Source organism: Balaenoptera acutorostrata, chromosome 21, assembly GCF_949987535.1.
Source record: "Balaenoptera acutorostrata chromosome 21, mBalAcu1.1, whole genome shotgun sequence".
Taxonomy (NCBI): domain Eukaryota; kingdom Metazoa; phylum Chordata; class Mammalia; order Artiodactyla; family Balaenopteridae; genus Balaenoptera; species Balaenoptera acutorostrata.
Genome location: NC_080084.1, coordinates 17094398 through 17101047, shown reverse-complemented (window position 1 = coordinate 17101047; position 6650 = coordinate 17094398).

Genomic DNA, 6650 nt, shown 5'->3' with positions numbered 1-6650 from the left:
AATCTGACTATGGCAAGGAACTACTACATGGCCCTCCTTTATTTTGTTTTTAAGTCAAGCTGCTCATCTCTTTGCCGGTTTTTCTTTTCGCCAAGTACCCAAGTACCAACAAGCTCATTTTATATTTCTTTTTAAGACCTTCAACATTATAAGCTCTCAGTATCCTTTTGGCTCAGCCAAATATTTTATTTGGTGATGCTTTACTGTCCTTATTCATGTTTTAAACTTTACTGAGGGATAATTGACAAATATAATGTATATATTTAAGTATAAATGTAGTGATTTGATGCACATTGTGGAATGGTACCAAGATCAATTGACACACACATCACCTCATATAGTTAGCTTTTTTTTTTTTTGATGGTGAGAATGCTTGAGGTCTACTCTCAGCAACTTTCAAGTATACAGTATGGTACTATTAACCATAGTCAAAATGCTGTATGTTACATCCTCAGAAAGTATTCTTTGTATAACTGAAAATGTGTATCCTTTGACCTATGTTGCCCCATTTCTGCTGTCCCCAGCCCTTGGCAACCATCATTCTATTCTCTGTTTCTATGAAATTGGTGCTTCTTTTTTTTTCTTTTTCTAGATTCCACCTATAAGTGATACCATACAGTGTTTGTTTTCTCCGTCTGGCTTATTTCACTTAAACCTCCAGGTCATCCACATTGTCACAAATGGTAGGATTTCCTTTTTTATGGCTGAATAACATTCCTCTGTGTGTGTATGTGTTTGTGTGTGTGTGTACAATTTTTGTTTGTTTCAAGGTATTTTTCGAGTTCCCTTTTGAGTTCTCCTTTGAGCCACTAGTTGCTCAGAAGTGTGTTGTATAATTTCCACATATTTGTGGACTTCCTAGATTTCCTCCTGTTACTGATTTCTAGTTTCATACCATCGTGGTCAGAAAAGACACTTGATATGATTTCAGTCATCTTAAATTTGTTGAGACTGTTTCTATGACCTGTGATCTATCCTGAGAATGTTCTTTGTGTGCTTGAGAAGAATATGTACAGGTGTACCTCAGAGATAGTGTGGGTTTGGTTCCAGACCACTACAGTAAAGCGATTATCACAATAACGTGAGTCACATGAATTTTTTGGTATATTTACAGTGTACTGTAGTCTATTAAGTGTGCGATAGTATTATGTCTTAAAAAAAACAATGTATATACCTTAATTAAAAAATACGTTATTGCTGGAAAATGCTAAGCATCATCTGAGCCTTCAGCAAGTCTTAATCATTTTGCTGACGGAGGGTCTTTCCTTGATGCTGATGGCTGCTGACTGACTGATCAGGGTGGTGACTGCTGAAGGGTGGAGTGGCTGTGACAATTTCTTAAGACAACAATGAAAGTTTGCCACATCGATCGACTCTTTCTTTCACAAATGATTTCTCTGTAGCATGCAGTGCTGTTTGACAGCATTTTACCCACCTTTTAAAACTGGAGTCAGTCCTCTCAAACCCTGACACTGCTTTATCAACTAATCTTATGTAATATTCTAAATCCTCTGTCATCATTTCACCAGTCTTCACAACATCTTCACCAGGAGTAGATTCCTTCTCAAGAAACCACTTTCTTTGCTCATCCATAAGAAGCAACTTCCCATCCATGGGTTTTGTCATGAGATTTCAGCAGTTCATTCACATCTTCAGGCTCCACTTCTAGTTCTCTTGCTATTTCCACCATATCAGCAGTTACTTTCTCCACTGAGGTCTTGAACCTCTCAAAGTCATCCATGAGGGTTGGAGTCAACTTCTTACAAACTCCTGTGAATGTTGATATTTTGACCTGTTCCCATGAATCACAGATGTTTTTAATGGCATCTAGAATGGTGAATCATTTCCAGAAGGCTTTCAATTGACTTTGCCCAGAACCATCAGAGGAATCCTTATCTATTGCGGCTGTATCCTGGGGAAATGTATCTCTTAAAGAATAAGACTTGAAAGTCAAAATATTCCTTGATTCATAAGCTGCAGAATGGATGTTGTGTCAGTAGGCATGAAAACAACGTGGATCTTATTGTACCTCTCCATCAGAGGTCTTGGGTGACCAGGTAGGTGCATTGTCAATGAGCAGTAATATTTTGAAAGAAATCTTTTTTTCTGAGTAGTAGGTCTCAACAGTGGGCTTAAAATATTCAGGAAACCATGTTGTAAACATGTGCTGTCATCTAGGCTTTGTTGTTCCATTTATAGAGCACAGGCGGAGTAGGTTATCATCATTATTGAGGGCCCTAGGGTTTTCGGGATGGTAAGTGAGCATTGGCTTCAGCTTTAAGTGACCAGCTGCATTAGCCCCTAACAAGAGAGTCAGCCTGCCCTTTGAAGCTTTGAAGCCAGGCATTGACTTCTCCTCTGCAGCTGTCGGAGTCTTAGATGGCATCTTCTAATAGAAGGTGGTTTTGTCTACATTGAAAATCTGTTGTTCAGTATAGCTACCTTCATTAATTACCTTAGCTGGATCCTCTGGATAACTTGCTGCAGCTTCTGTATCTGCACTTGTTGTTTCATCTTACACTTTTATGTTATGGAGATGGCTTCTTTCCTTAAACTTCATGAACCAACCTCTGCTGGCTTCACACTTTTCCTATGCGACTTCCTCATCTCTCTCAGCCTTCATAGAATTGAAGAGAGTTAGGGCCTTACTTTGGATTATGCTTTGGCCTAAGGGGATGTTGTGGCTAGTTTCATCTATCGGACCGCTAAAATTTAAACAACTATGAAACTGTTTCTTATACTTCGTGTGTTCACTGGAGTAGCACTTTTAATTTCCTTCAAGAACTTTTCCTTTGCATTCACAACTTGGCTAACTGTTTTGGTGCAAGAGGCCTAGCTTTTGGCCTGTCTCGGCCTGTGACATAACTTTTTCACTAAGCTTAATCGTCTCTAGCTTTTGATTTAAAGTAAGAGATGTGTGACGACTCCTTTCACTTGAACACTTAGAAGCCATTATAGGGTTATTAATTGTCCTAATTTCAATATTGTTGTGTTTCAGGGAATAGAAAGGCCCAAAGAGAGGGAGAGAGATGGGAACAGCTGGTTGGTGGAGCAGTCAGAACACACACAACACTTACTGATTAAGTTCGCTGTCTTATATGGGCACAGTTTGTGTGCTTCAAAACAATTACTGTAGTAACATCAAAGATCACTGATCACAGATCACCATAACAAATATAATAACAAAAAATTTGAAATATTGCAAGAATTACCAAAATATGACACAGAGACACAAAGTGAGCAAATGCTGTTGGAATAATAGCACCAATAGATTTGCCTAACACAGGGTTATTACGAACCTTCAATTTGTAAAAAGTGCAGTATCTGTGAGACACAATAAAGCAAAATGCAACAAAATGAGGTATGCCTGTATTCTGCTGCTGTTGGATGGAATGTTCTGTATATGTATGTGCTAGGTCCATTTGATTAAAGTGTCATTCAGGTCCATTATTTTCTTACTGATTTTCTGTCTAAATGATCTATCCATTGTTGGAAGTGGGATATTGAAGTCCTCTACTATTATTGCATTGCTGTGTATTTTTGCCTTCAGATCTGTTAATAATTGTTTAGTATATTTAGGTGTTCCAGTATTGGGTATGTACATATTTACAATTGTTATATCCTGTTGAAGTTAATTCAGACCTCTTTATCATTGTATAGTGACCTTTGTCTTTTGTTACAGCTTTTGAGTTAGTCTATTTTGTTTGATATAATTATAGCTACTCTTGCTCTCTTTTGTTTTCCATTTTAATGGAATCTTTTTCCATACCTTTACTTTCAGCCTATGAGTGTCCTTACAGCTTTAGTGAGTCTCTTGTAGTGAGCATATAATTAGGTCTTGTTTTTATATCTATTCAGCCACTCTATGTCTTTTAATTGTAAAAACCATTTATATTTAGAGTACTTACTGATAGGTAAGAATTCATCTCCATTTTGTTCATTGCTTTCTGATTGTTTTGTAATTCCTTTGTTCCTCTCTTTATGTTTGTCTTTGTGAGTTGATGACTTTTTGTAGTGGTATGCTTTGGTTCTTTTCACTTTATCATTTGTGTATCTATTATAGGTTTTTTTTTAACATCTTTATTGGAGTATAATTGCTTTACAATGGTGTGTTAGTTTCTGCTTTATAACAAAGTGAATCAGCTATACATATACATATATCCTATCTCTTCCCTCTTGCATCTCCCTCCTTCCCACCCTCCCTATCCCACCCCTCTAGGTGGTCACAAAGCACCAAGCTGATCTCCCTGTGCTATGCGGCTGCTTCCCACTAGCTATCAGTTTTACATTTGGTAGCGTACATATGTCCATGCCACTCTCTCACTTTGTCCCAGCTTACCCTTCCCCCTCCCCATATCCTCAAGTCCATTCTCTAGTAGGTCTGCGTCTTTATTCCCATCCTGCCCCTAGGTTCTTCATGACCATTTTTTTTAGATTCCATATATATGTGTTAGCATACGGTATTTGTTTTCCTCTTTCTGACTTACTTCACTCTGTATGACAGACTCTAGGTCCATCCACGTCACTACAAATAACTCAATTTCATTTCTTTTTATGGCTGAGTTATTCCATTGTATATATGTGCCACGTCTTCTTTATCCATTCTGTGTTATAGGTTTTTGCTTTGTAATTACCATAAGGCTTTCATTATATAATTGATCCTTGAACAACACAGGTTTGAACTGTGTGGGTCCACTTACATGTGATTTTTTTTTCAATAGTAAATGTTACAGTACGTCACAGTCTGCATTTGGTCGAATCCACAGATGTGAAACAGTGGATAGAGAGGAACCAAGTATATGGAGGACCAACTATAGTTACAGAATTTCAATTACACGGAGGGTCAGCAACCCTGACTCCTGTGTTGTTCAAGGGTCAACTGTACATCTTATGGTTATAGTAGTCTATTTTAGGCAAGCTGATAACAGCTGCACTTAATTGCATAAAATCTTCACATTTACTTGCCCACCTACACATTTTATGTTGTTGATGTTCCATCCATTTTACATCTTTTTGTATTGTGTATCCATTAACAAAGTATTGTAGCTATAGTTATTTTTAACAGTTTTGTATCTTAATCTATATGCTAGAGTCCAAACTGATCTACACACCACCATTGCAGTATTAGAGTATTTTGAATTTGAGTATATATTTACCTTTACCAGTGAACTTTATATTTTTTATATGTTTTCGTGTTCCCAATTAGTACCCTTTCATTTCAGCTTGAAGAACTCCCTTTAGCATTTATTGTAAGGCTGGTCTAGTGGTGATAAATTCCCTGTTTTTGTTTGGGAAAGTCTGTATCTCTCCTTAGTTTCTGAAGAACAACTTGGCTGGGTAAAGTGTTCTTGGTTGACAGTTTTTTCTTTTAGCACTTTGAATTTATTATCCCTCTCTTTTCTAACCTATGAGGTGTCTGCTGAGAGGTCTGATAATACCTTATTAGGATTCCCTTGTATATAATAAGTCTTTTTTTTCTTGCTTTCAAAATTTTCTGTTTTTCTTTGATTTTTGAGATCTCTATTACAGAGTTCTTTGGGTTGAATCTGTTTAGGGATCTCTGAAGCTTTATGTATCTGCATGGCCATATCTCTCTCCAGATCTGGGAAGTTTTCAGTCATTGTTTCTTTAAATAAGTTGTCTGTCCCTTTCTCTCCTCTCCTTTTTGGACTCCTGTAATGCAAATGTTGTTTCACTTGATGATGTACCATAATTCCCATAAACTGTCTTCACTATTTTTCATTCTAATTTCTTTTTTATCCTCTGGATAATATTAAGAGATCTGTCTTAAGTCTGCAGATTCTTTCTTCTGCCTGACTGAGCCTGCTGATGAAGCTCTATTGATTTTTCATTTCATTCACTTCTTCAGCTTCAAAATTTCTGTTTAGTTCTTTTTTATGATTTCTTTTTGTTGAACTTTCCATTTTGTTCATGCATTGCTTTACTGAGTTCACTGAGTTGTCTATCTGTGTTCTCTTGAATCTTGCTACTTCCTTAAAATGACTGTTTTGAATCTTTATTTCAGGTAACTCAGATCTTCATTTTTCAGGGTGTGTCAGTTACTGAAAAATTACTGTGTTCCTTTGGTGGTGTCATGTTTCCTTGCTTTTTCATGTTTCTGATGGCTTTGCTTTGATGTCTGTGCACTGAGGGAGCAGTCACCTTTTCCAGTTTTTTTGGCCTGGCTTCTGTGGGAAAGACTTTCACCTGAAGTTGGTTGTGCAGGCACCGACTGGGTGGGATGCAGCATCTTGGGTTCCTGGGAGAGCACAGTGGTGTAGTCTCTGTGTAGCTCTGTTAGCGGAAGTCAGCTGTGGTGCAGACTGATAGGATCTTCTGTGGCCAAGGCTGCAGAGGTCCTGTGGTGGCTAGGGCTGTTGGGATCCTCAGAGGTGAAGATTGCTGGGGTCATCCTGTTCTTGTTTTTTTTTTTTTTTTGCCCATGGGAGAAAGTTCTAGCCAAGGGGATACCTCTTGGCATTTGGTCTGGCATGCTGGCACTCAGATTGGTAGTGGAGTAGAGCCTTGGGGTCAGACACATGTGGAACTACTGCAGTGCCTGGGTCCTCGGGCACAGGTGCAACTGTAGGGTCTGTGGCGCTGGTATCTAAGGTGCAGGTATGTGCACATATCCTGTGGAACCAAGGTCT